Source organism: Pan paniscus, chromosome 2 (genome assembly GCF_029289425.2).
Source record: "Pan paniscus chromosome 2, NHGRI_mPanPan1-v2.0_pri, whole genome shotgun sequence".
In the NCBI taxonomy this organism is placed as follows: Eukaryota; Metazoa; Chordata; class Mammalia; order Primates; family Hominidae; genus Pan; species Pan paniscus.
The window spans coordinates 175,778,069-175,790,882 of record NC_085926.1 but is presented as its reverse complement, the minus strand read 5'-3'; the positions used below and the strand labels follow the sequence as shown (position 1 = coordinate 175,790,882).

At 38.6% G+C, this 12,814-nt stretch overlaps 1 long non-coding RNA gene across 1 annotated transcript in view; it reads right to left on the bottom strand.

The window, feature by feature from the left end:
* The window catches only part of LOC130541386 (uncharacterized), a 42,817-nt gene extending 31,199 nt beyond the window's left edge, over positions 1 to 11,618 (bottom strand). The window contains exons 1-2 of the long non-coding RNA XR_010111473.1: positions 10,662 to 11,618; positions 3,079 to 3,339 (exon numbers count right to left, since the gene is read on the bottom strand). This is a non-coding gene — a long non-coding RNA (uncharacterized LOC130541386). The remainder of the gene's footprint in view (positions 1 to 3,078; positions 3,340 to 10,661) is intronic.
* Between the last annotated feature and the right edge of the window lie 1,196 nt (positions 11,619 to 12,814).

The window sequence follows — 12,814 nt, the reverse complement described above, 5'->3', positions numbered from 1 at the left end:
AATCATTCTATTATGGAGACAGCTCAGGGTTCTGGGAAAATCAATAGGAGTTTAGCTCCTGGGAGGCAGAGAGATGGAGAAATGTGAGCAGTGGCTACTAGCAACCACTGGGCTAGGAATGTCTCTAAAGGCTAAAGTCAGGCCACAGGCCTGCAAAGTGTGGAATTTTAGCAGTTATGTAACTACATTTTTAGGTTAATGATTCAGTCTCTGTGTTTTGGCTCTGTTTCCTTGAGGGTAGCTGCTCCTGAGGGAGAAGCATTGTCGTTTCACTGAGAATTGCCGCTTCACTGACCATCATTTTTGTGTGAAAAAGAAAGGCCTTTTAGAAAAAGCAGATTTGTTTAAGTTTCTAAATAGCAAATCCTTGGCCCCTATAATTCACATTGCTTTGCCATCAATTTTGGACAGTGTTCAATTACACATTGAGGCAAAGACAGGTCTTCTCTTTAGTTATGTCCTGTTAAAAGCCTGCCTCCCTACTACTTGTGGTAGGTATCCATTCTAATGATTCTGCTAGCTGTTTTTCCCCAAACTGTGCCTAAAAAATCAAATCATCTGCTCAAAAGTCAATGAAATGTCTTAAGCTGCGAGGGCAGCTAAACAAATCTGCTAACAACAATAATCTTACTGAGGAGGAATGTAAAAAAAAAAATTACTTTGTATTCCTCAGAAGGCATTCTGGTAAACAGTCACATCACACTAAAGCCCAGCTCTAAAATGCAACCTATCGCGGTGCTGGACAGATTATGTTTTGTGAGCAGGGCTGATGGTTCACGTGTAAACCTATGGCATTCATTCTGCTGACACCCCACCCACAACAGCTGAGAGTGAGCTTCTGCAATGAACTGCTTCAGAGTGGTTGGGGCTATTATCTAACGAGTTTGTATTCATCATAAACGCAAGGACCTGAGTCTTACTTGAAAAATGTTTAAGATTAAGGCTTTCAAGCAGCAAACCTTACCATCAAGGAGAAAGAATAACCTCCTATGGGAGATAGCCAAACTTAAAACAAAGTTGACCAAGCAGAAAGTTATAAATAATATTATTTTAACAGGGTTTTGAGGTACAGCCAAACATTTTGGAATGTTCTCAGTCCAAACAAAACCAGCATACTTCTCATTTTGTCCAACCTCATGACTGAGGCAGGAGATAAATGGAAAGGAAAAAAGCCTACAGTCGCAAAATGTAAATTTAAAAGAAAAATCAATCTGGACAGTCATATAAACCAGGTGGCAGGCAAAAATTGGACTCATTTATGAAGAAATGCAAGGCGTCCTGTAACAGGCAACAATTAAGGAACAGTAAAAAGACCAAAGAACTTGGAAACCAAAACAGGTTCAAATCTTAAGTCCACCACTCACAAAAATGTGGGTGTCTGGATAAATTTCTTAGCTTCTCTGAGACTCATGGTTCCTCATCTGGAACATGGAGGGAATAGCACTGATCTCACAGAGTTCTTGCATTTAAAGAGATTAAAAATGGAAGCACCTAGCACAGCACTCCAGCACATACAAGAATGTTAAATCTCCACTGCCTCATCCTACTGCTTCCCAAGTCCCTCCACCCCACCTCCCACTCCAGCAAAACAGAAGAACTAAAGATTTGCCTTGGATTAAAATGTTTTAAGCAGTTTGGGTTTTGTTGGTTGTTGTTAAGAGTGATAGTGTCATACTAAAAAAATGTAACTGGGCTAGGAATCTAGAGAACTGAGTCTGTTTGATTCTGCAACTTTCTAACTATTAATTTAAAGCAGTGACCTCACCTTTTCAGGCTTCAGGTTCTTCTCTTTAAAGTGAGGCCACTGTAATAATCTATAAGGAATACCAGTTTTAATATTCAAGAAATTGCCTGTTATGTTATTCATGGGGAGAGATACGACAGGGGTCCTGTTGTTTTGTTGGTTGGTTTGTTTGCTTAAAGATAGGGTTTTGCTCTGTTGCCCAGGCTTGAGTGCAAAGGCATGATCATAGTTCACTGCAGCCTCTACCTTCTGGGCTCAAGTGATCCTCCCACCTCAGCCTTCCAAGTAGTTAGGACTACAGGCATCCACCACCACACCCTGCTAGTGTATTTATTTTTTGTAGAGACAAGGTCTCTATGTTGCCCAGGCTGATTTCAAACTCCTGGTCTAAGGCAATTCTCCCACCTCGGTCTCCCAAAGTGCATGAGCCACCACACCAGGCCTTATTTTGTTTTGATTTTGCCTCCTGCTGATATATTATTTCAAAGTTTTTGTATAACTAGTATTTTTCTTTTACATGCAGAGATCTTATTGAAGGCAAAAAGAGCCTTATTCTCAGAAGTTATTCAATACATGTTTGTGGAATGAATAAGTTACACTAGTTAGGATAAAACAGAATGTTGTTCTTAATATAAAACCTTGGTCCAATCCCAGTGCAGTGCTCCTCCTTAATTATAGCTCTCCTGCCCACTACTCCAATTTCTTTGAAAACACCAGAAGCATTGCCCCTTAATATTGTCAAATGAGTATATAGCAGGTGGTTTAAAAACTGTTGCTTTTGTACCTTTTTTAAATCAGTGGTTCATGAATCTTTCACTGTTATGTGAAGCTTGAGAGATTCAGAAAAATAATATAACTCTCTCCCTAAATAATATGATTATCTCTCCCAAAATAAATTTTAAAAAATTGTAAGCCATTCTTTTCAATAATTCCTGAGAAAGAAAAAAGCCTAAACTTATGAACTCTGACTTCAGTGCTCTTTATTAAGACCACAACTAACTGTAGTATCACCTTCCTCTCAGGCCAAAATGAGCAAGAAGGCAGAAGAGAAATTCTTTCTTAGACAACAGGACTTTCTGACCTTGTGGGGTTTCTGTCAAGCATATGTCAGGCCTACAGAACATAAAAATGTCTGGATTAATCTATAAATCAAAGTACTTTTATTTGTATCTTGGGAATTTGTACTCAGTGGGGACCAAAACCTTAAAATCATCCTTTTCTGTGAAAGGAGAATCCTGCTGCTATTAATGTTTAAGATTTGTGGGAGGAGGAATATGTATTCCTTCCACTTTCATTGACACCTAGATTGCTTATTGATCAAGATTGGAACTTACATGGCTGAAAAAGAGAAAGAGGCATTGGCTGGGGTTTCCATCCCTCTGGCTTCAAGGTGCACACATGTGTTATTGCTGTCATTGCACCACACTTGCATTCTGGTATTCGTGCATCACCAGACTCAGTCCTCCTAGGGGCCCATGACAATGGCTGATATTTGGCTCTGCTTTTAGGGTGAATCCATTTCAGTTCTTCACTTGTCACATTATAATTTTCTGCTTTCATGGATGTGTTTTGAATTTCCTCGGCAGTCGGTTCTTCTGTTGAGGGGATGCAATAAATCTAAAAAGGAGTTCTGACAACCCCCCCAAAATTTTTTAAATCATACAGTGTTTTACCAATGAGATTTCAGACATGTTTGTTTGGCTTTCATGCTTATGCAAATATAACCATTGACTAGACTACATCTGTTGAGTTGTCGGTTTTAAATAGATTCTCCACCTCTTGAATATGTTCCAATTATGATTCTCTGTATTTTGTTTTTCATGCTCTTTTTTGCTGTCAGAAACTTAAGGAAATTTGTAATTGTGTAGATTCTGGGTGAGTATATATAAACAACAAATATTTTTTTCCCAAGTATCTCTGCAGTATGAAAATTTTGTGTTTATAAATTTAGAAAGGACATTGCAAAAATTCAGGTTTTCTTTTAATATTTAGAACTATTTATTTCCAAAAATATCAAAATTATCTTGAAAAGCACTGAAAAATTGATTCTGAATCTACTAGGTCATTGTTAAAAAGAAATAATGTTTCATAAACATATGAATTCATTTATATTGGTTGTCAAATTTCAATACCTAGGCTGCATATAATTTAAATTTTACTCATAGCTTTGCTATAGACAGTTAATCCTCATGTTAGTACGCATGACCTTTGTGACCCTTCACAATATGGTAGACAATGTTCCTTAACGTTAGTTGCCATTACTCCCTTACCTACTGTTGAGTAGTGTATATATATTTGCACCTCTGCACCTTTATCCATGCCTGAAATTTTCTACTCCTCTTTCTTTCTATGCTGCGCAATGAGCTACTCTTTCAAGATACATGTGCAAGTCTTATACTTCTTTAAGACCTAGCATAGTGCAGGACATTGAGAATATCCACCAAATGTACAAGAGTGGTAACTAGAACACTTTCTTTTCACTAATGTGTAACTATGAGGAAGTCCTCTTGTGTTTTTCTTTATTTTTTACAATTTCAATAGATTATATGTGGTCTACCATGCATATTATCTTGAAATACTATTATTGTATTATCTATTTATCCCTTCAGACTAGTTTATATTTGATTGATATATTTAGGTGCTGTGATGTTGGGTGCCTATATATTTACAATTGTTATATCCTTTTCATGAATTAACCCTTTCTTCTTATATAAATATATAATAAGATAAACACATCTGTTATTTACATAAGATAAAATAGACTTTAAGTCGAACTGCAAAAAGAGACAAAGATATTTATAATTATATATATCATATATTTACAGTTATATATGGCATATATAATAATAAATATAAAGATATAAGGATATATATTAGATATAAGGATATACATTATATAACATAATATACATTATATATGATTATAAGTTTATAGAGATATTATGTATTATATTATAATTATCTTTGTCTCTTTGCACAGTTTTTGACTTAAAATCTATTTTATGTTATATAAATAGCAGATACTCATCCTGCTCTTTTTTAGTTTCCATTTGCATGGAATATATTTTTTCCATCTCTTCACTTTTAGCCTATGTGTGTCCTCAAAGCTAAAATAAGTCTCTTGTAGACATCATATTGTTGAATCTTGCTTGTTTGTTTTTATCCATTTTGCCATTGTAGGTCTTTTGATTACAGAATTTAGTTCGTTTATAAAGTAATTATTGATACGTTAGGATTTATTATTGCCACTTTGGTAATTGTTTTCTCTTCTGTAGTTATTTTGTTCCTTTTTTCCTCTCTTGCTCTTCCTTTGTAATTTCATGATTTTCTGCAATGGCATGCTTTAATTTATTATCTTTATCTTTAATTATTCTGTATCTACTAAAGTTTTTACTTTGTGGCTACCATGGGGCTTACAGAAAATATCTTATATTTATAACAGTCTATTTTGAACTGATTTCAACTTCGATTGCATATACTTTACATGTTTACTCCCTTATTCCACATTTTAAGTTTTGGATATCATAATTTACTTTTTTTATATTGTATATTCATTAACGAATTATTATAGTGAATTTTTTTTTGAGACAGAGTCTTGCACTGTTGCCCAGGCTGGAGTGCAATGGGGTGATCTTAGTTCACCGCAACCTCTGCCTCCCAGGTTCATGACATTCTCCTGCCCCAGCCTCCCAAGTAGCTGGGATTACAGCCACACACCACCACATCCAGCTAATTTTTTGTATTTTTAATAGAGATGGGGTTTCATTATGTTGGCCAGACTGGTCTCAAACTTCTGACCTCATGATTTGCCTGCCTCGGCCTCCCAAAGTGTTGGGATTACAGGCGTGAGCCACCGCACCGGCATATTGTGATTACTTTTAATAATTTTGTCTTTTCACCTCTATCCTAGAGTAAAAGTGGTTTATACACCACCATTACAGCATTAGAGTATTCTGAACCTGACAATATATGCTACCTTTACCAGTGAGTTTTACACTTTCATATGTTTTCATATTACTAATTAGCATCCTTACTTTTCCATTTGAAGAACTCCCTCTAACATTTTTTATAAGGCATATGTGGTGGTGATAAAATCCCTCATATTTTCTTTATCTGGCAAAGTCTTTATCTCTCCTTCATTTCTGGAAGATAGTTTTGCAAGGTAAAGTATTCTTGGTTGACAATTCTTTTTTCTTTCAGCACTTGAAATATGTCATCTCACTCTCTCCTGGCCTGCAAGATTCATGCTTAGAAATCTGATAGTCTAATGGGGTTTCTTTGTATGTGATGAGTTTCTTTTCTCTTGCTGCTTTCAAAATTATCTTTGATGTTTGACAATTTGATTAGAATGTGTCTCAGTGAAGTCCTCTTTAAGTCAAACCTATTTGGGCACATTTAAGCTTCATGTACCCGAATGCCCCTATCTTCCCCAAGATTGGAGAAGTTTTCAGCTATTAAAATCCTCCTCCCTTATCTATAGGGACACATTCCAAGCCCCTGGTGGCTGCCTGAAACCATGGATAGTACTAAAACCAATATATACTATGTTTCTGCCTATACATATATACCTATTGTCATAGGATCCTTAGGGTGTTGCTTTGCCAGCCAGAAACCTCTGTAGACAGCAGTGCTTCTGCTTGAGTTTTGTTCATGCCCCCTGGGCTTGTTCTGTCCACTCAGCGTGGCAGGCTGCACTTGGCTCATGCTGCAGGCCTGGATCGTACTCCTGCCAAGGGCAAGCCAGGCATGGAGCGGTGAGGTGTGTGTGAGTGAGCAAGTGTGGGATCTGGCACTGCACACAGCCAGGCATGCTAGCTGCTGTCGTGGGGCGGGCAGCTCCAGGCACTGGCACAGGCACCGGCACAGGCACCTCATCCATGTGAAGCTGCAGCTGGACCAGATATATCACAAGTGGCTTCTGCTGTGGACACCAGCATCTGGACAAGGGGAACACGGTGGCATCCAAAATCTCAGAGAGGCCAGGAAGTGCAGAATCCTAAAGAAGGTGTTACAGCATGTCACAGCCCTAGTTCAGGGAGCCCCAAGGTCTGGCTTCCTAGAAGGGCTGCAGCTCTTTTCTCCTTCTCCTCACCCACAGTGCAGCAAGCGAGTGGGGCATGTTTTGGTTGGTTTGTGTTATAGCCCTTTCAGTTCCATCACCCCACTCAGGCTCCCAGCTCCTGGGCTGGCCCAGGCCTGCTGCTGCGTCCTGTTGCATTGGGTGGCCACCCAGCACCAGCAGAGGGCAGGAGAGCTATAGTGTTACAGCAGCTCTGGCTCAGAGAATCTCAAGGTCTGGGCCCCCAGAAGGGTCACTACTCTTCACTCCCATAGTCCAGGAGTATGTCACCACCTGCAGCTTGGTGAGCTGGCCAGGAACATGTTACAGCTTCTTTCCCTCCCACCATTCAGCAGGTCCTGAGTTCTTGTCCCACATCCAGGAAGTATGAGGTTATGTGAATAACTGGAGGGTGAGCAAGGCAGAAAGGAGCTTTACTGAGTGACAGAATAGCTCTCAGCGGAGTGCATACCCAAAGTGGGTAGCTCCTATTTGCAGGCTTGTCATCCTGATGAGTGTCAGAGTCTGAATGAGTCTGGGGTTTTCATGGGCTCAGAATGGAGGAAGTACATACTGCTTGGTCCATGGGCAGCCATTTGTGGGTCTGGAAAAAGCACTATCCAATTGGCTGAAAGACATCAATGAAGTTTTCACTCCAGGTCACAGACTGCAAATGGAACTGGCAGCCAGGCCCCCATGCTTCAAGCTGTCCCTGGCTTGAAGGTGAGGTTTCACCAGGGACCCACCCATTCCCACCTAGGAACATGTCTGCCTCTCGCTGCCATCAACATGCCATCCACAGCACCCAGGCTGTCCTCACTAAGGGGTGTCCACAGGCCCACACCTAGCTGCCCTCAGCCATCCTGGCCTCCCCCACCATCCTTGCTCATTAACATCCAAAGTTTCAGCCTCAGAAGCAGTTTCCAGAGGGGGCAAAGGCAGTGGGGAGTCTGGTATGTCAGAACTGCCCTGAACACACACACCTGACCACGTCACAACAGCTCCCAGGCTCAGCTATCACAACACATCCACAACTTTGCTCTGCCACAGAGCAGGTGCCAGCAGTGGAAAGAGGCCAGGGAATGGGAGCAGGCACTTCCAAGCCTGTAAGGGCAGGGGACTTCCAGGGCCCCTGACAGCACAGGTATGCCTAGGGCTGCAGCCATGGCTGGGCAGCTGCAGCTATGCCTGGGAGCACAGGCTTACACCCCACTAACTCAGTAGCATATAGGGCTCCCACTAGGATCACCTGTTCCTGGCCCCCCCGGCTCTGCGGAGTGCACAGCCCCAGCTACACCTCCCCTGCTGCAGCTGGCATCCTGGCAGTGGCCACTCCAGACAGGCCACCACCACTATTCCTATGATAAAGTTTAATTTATAAATTAGGCACAGTAAGAGAATAACAACTAATAATAAAATAGAAAAACTATGACAATATACTGTAATAAAAATTATGTCAATATTTGCATGTTCTCTTTCATTGTCTGTCTCTTAAAACATATCATTGTAATGTACCTGAAACCAAGGAAAGCAAAACTACAGATAAGGAGAGACTGATCTAGTTCTTTAAGTTAGTTTTCTTCCCCTTTATCTCTTTCTTTTTCTGAGACTCCCATATTGCATATATGACTACTCTTCATGGTGTTGCATCAATCGCTTAAGCATTTTTCATTCCTTTTACTGAATAATTTCAAATGACTAGTATTTGAGTTGACAGACCCTTTCTTCTGCTTGATCAAGTCTGCTATTGAAACTCTATTGTGTTTTCCATTTCATTCACTGTATTCTCAGCTCAAAAATCATGGTTGTTGTTTTTAATGATTTCTATCTTTTTGTTGAACTTCTTATTTTGTTCATGTGTCGCTTTCTTAATATCATTAAGTTCTCTATCTGTGTTCTCTTGTAGCTTACTGACTTCCTTAAAACAATTGTTTTGAATTCTTTGTCAGACAATTTGTGTATCTCCATTTCTTTGTGGTTGGGTACCAGAAAATTATGTTCCTTTGGTGGTACTAGGTGTCCTTGATTTTTCATGTTCCTCAAAGTCTTGCACTGCTGTCTTCACATTTGAAGAAAGAGTCACTTTCTCTAGTCTTTACTGACTGGATTTGAGAGAAATATCTTCAACAGTGAGCCTATAGGGAATCTGAGGCTCTCTCAGGTCTTTTCTATGGATTCACCCAATCCACACTTCTTGGATGGGTGGAGAAGAAATTCTGATGATTATGTGTCTTCTCTTAAATCCACAAAACCAAACTGGGTCCTGAAAGCTTTCTGTTTGTTTCCTCTGGGACAGTGCCCTGAAATGCTCAATTTTGTATGCCTCCCAATCCTTCAAAGTTGAGCCTGCTGACTGCATGTACTCAAAAGCTGTAGGTAAATGCTCACACTCACCATCTGGAGTGCATGTGCAGGCAATTGACTACAGGAGAAAGGGAAGGGGAATATGCACAAAACATCGGGGGCTCCTATGGGCCAGTTGCAGGGAGATGCTACAGATATGGTGTCCCAAGTGGTTCATGGGTGGGCCTCCTGATGGGCTCTGTGAAATGCTTCAAAGGATACGTACCCTGTACTGAATTTCAAGTCCTGGTTGCTGTGAGTCCTCTCCTTTCTTTCCTGCTAGTACCCTGTCCCAGCCACTTAGCCATGCTAATACCCTCAATATTCTGAGTTGAGTGAAAGAAAGATGGGCTTCTTGGGATGTGCCTCACACAGCTGGAAAAGCTGGGTACTCACTCATTATACTCTCCTTTTCCCTATGGGAGAAATTGCCTGCTGAAGGGAGTCTATCTTGGCACTAAGAAGTGAACCCTGGGGGTGAGGTGATGCAGGTAATTGTTCTTCTTACTCCCTTGAATGCATCTACTCCCAGATATTTTTCTCCAACGGTGTGCTGTTAACTTTTCCATTTAACTCCTAGACTCTGGCAAATGTATTGTCATCCATAGGTGATTGTCAAAATCAGTGCACTATGCAGAGATTATGGTAGAAAACTCCAATATCACCATTGTACTGATGTCATTTTTGTCCATAGATTTATATAATCCATATCAAGTGCATCAAGAAAGTCTGAATAAATGAAAACAATAGTTTGATATTTAGCTAGTATAATTTTTGCATAAATAAGCATACTTAGAGACTCATTTTCATTTTTATGCTGTCACTTTCAAATGTACATCCTTTGGATCATCAGTTCTATAGACTATCCCACAAATGAGGACAAATTTGATCTTATAATCAAATATTTTAGAGAAGTTGGTTAAACATAATCAAATTAGTTTCTTTATTTTAAGACTATAATATGCTAATGAATAATGTGAATTTACAAGAAAGAATATAGTATGCAATTTTTCCCAATTTATTTAACTTATTTGACTATGGTACTCTGTTTTTATTTTCACTGAGCATCCTAAGAAACTAAAGTTTAACAGACACACATTTGGGGGCAAATGCTTCATCCAAGTCTGCAATTTAGTAACCATTTTAGGAAAGCTGAGGAATACAATCAAGTGGTTGAATGTTTTCAAATATGTTTTGTTTGTAATATTAGAATTGCAGATGTCTAGATTTGGTTTATTCTCTTTTCATGTACTCTAATTACATAGAAAATCATGGCACATATTTGAAATTAAAGACAAGTCCAATCCCTGAGCTCACTAATTTGTGATTATTTCCTATTGTTTTGATTTCTGCCATTTAATATAATGTATTATGTGTGAAGTGTAAGAAAACATTTTTATTTGGCCCTGGACATACCAGAAGTCACGTTTCTAAATATGATAGGCCCTGTGGACAAGAAAAGAGACAATATTGTATCTTGTCACAGTAAGTGGTAACAGTTTAGTGAGCACTTACATGAAATAGGGTTTCTTTGAAGACCCTTACGATGAGGCATGGTGGCTCACACTTTTAATCTCAGCACACAGGGAGGCTGAGGTGGGAGGATCGCTTAAGCCCAGAAGTTCATGGCAGCAGTGAGCTATGATTACACTGCTGCACTCCAACCAGGGCGATAGACTCTGCCTCAAAAAAAAAAAAAAAAAAAAAGACCCTTGTTAAATGTATTAATTCATTTAATGCTTATGCTTATGAAAACCTTGAAAAGCAAATATTATCATTGTCTCCTTTTACAAATGGAGAAATACAGAATTTAAGTTCATGAAGTCATCTCCAGAGTTTGTGCATCCAACCACCACATTAAACTATCTTCAAGCATTAGCTATAGAAATGTAATTATTTTGAAGTTTCTATTCTTGCTACTTAAAATAGATATAATAGCTCACGTATTTCAGTGTCTTCCACAGCTGCATATTGAAAGAAATACATTTGTCAAATCCTAAAGCTTAAATTTTTTTAAATTAAAATGAACTCTGACATCTAACTCTGCTTAAACCAATGAAAAATCATACAAAAGATGCTTGCAAGAGGCATCAGTTCGATTTTATATATAAGAATTAATAGAAATGAAAATCTTATTCTAAGGCAAAGATATGTAATTAATTCTTCTCTCTTTGTTCAGCATAACTGACATATCCTAAAGAAGTGTTTTCACTGAATACGTTGATGTGTGGCTTAAGTATCATAAATTTAAACAAAAAAAAAAAAAGAAAAAACTTAGATTAAAAAGTGGCAGTTAGCCTGAAAATTACTGGCCTCTGAGATGTACCCTTTAATTATTTCTGAGAAGGGAACTTAAAATGAGGAGCATTTATTAGTGGATTATTTTTAGCATCAAACTGATCCCTAATGGCTTTCAGAGAAGTCCTAGTTTAACCTTGGAATATACTTCATTATCACATCTATGGACAGAGCTCTTTCACAGTGCAGATTGAAACTATAATTTTGAGAAAGAAAATGAGGTAGATGTGTTCTATTTAATTAGATCAATTTCCTATATATGGTTAATTTCAAATTTTTGTGACACTTTATGAAGTATTAACAATAATACTAAAAGTACACAATCCAAGTTTAATAATATCCAAAACTTACAAGTTCTTTCTCAAGCATATGCAAGGGCATTATGTAATATTTTTCTCGACAATATCTTTGAAATCCAGGCAATTGACAGGTCTTATTTTCCATATTTTATAGAAAAAGGATCTGAGTCACAGCAAAATGAAATGACTTATTTAAGGTCAGACAGACGGTTCATGTTGATATCCCATATAGTGTTTTGTTTTGCTTTTTTTTCAAACTCCAGTTCTCCAAGTGACAAATGGAGAGATAAATGTGAAAATTTTTTGTGAATTCTTTTTTCATAAACAATGATTTATTTATGTGTCCATCTATTTGTTTGCTTATCCTTCTTGACCTTAAAGAACTTAAAGATGTTATTAAAACAATAATGTTTATTTTTATAGTCGTATGATGAGGCTATAGAAATTCTAAGTGCTGTTGTTTTTCTGAAGGAAATTGTTTGCATTGCATTTACTTTAATCACGATGACAAACCTCGATGCTTGTATATCACACTTTGGGAGGCCAAGGCAGGTGGATCATGAGGTCAAGAGATCAAGACCATCCTGGCCAACAGGGTGAAACCCTGTCTCTACTAAAAATACAAAAAAATTAGCTGGGTGTGGTGGTGCGTGCCTGTAGTTCCAGCTACTTGGGAGACTGAGGCAGGAGAATCGCTTGAACCCGGGAGGCGGAGATTGCAGTGAGGCAAGATTGCACCACCGCACACCAGCCTGGAGAGAGAGCGAAACTCCGTCTCAAAAAAATAAATAAATAACTACAGTCGATGTAAAGAAAACAGGTAAAGGGCCTCTTATTTCTCTGATAGATTTATTTGTGTTAGGGTACATATAATAATCTGATGTAATTGTCAAATACACCAGTAAAGAAAACCAAAACTACTCTAGGTATTCTAAGCAGCAAGGGATTCAATAAAGGGAATTCAGTGTTTATGAAATTGTTGGAAAGGCTAGAAGAGTTGATTATGGGCTGGGCCTCCAGGAATTTTTTCTAAAGCAACACAAAGTCACTACTTTGATACCACCATTGGAA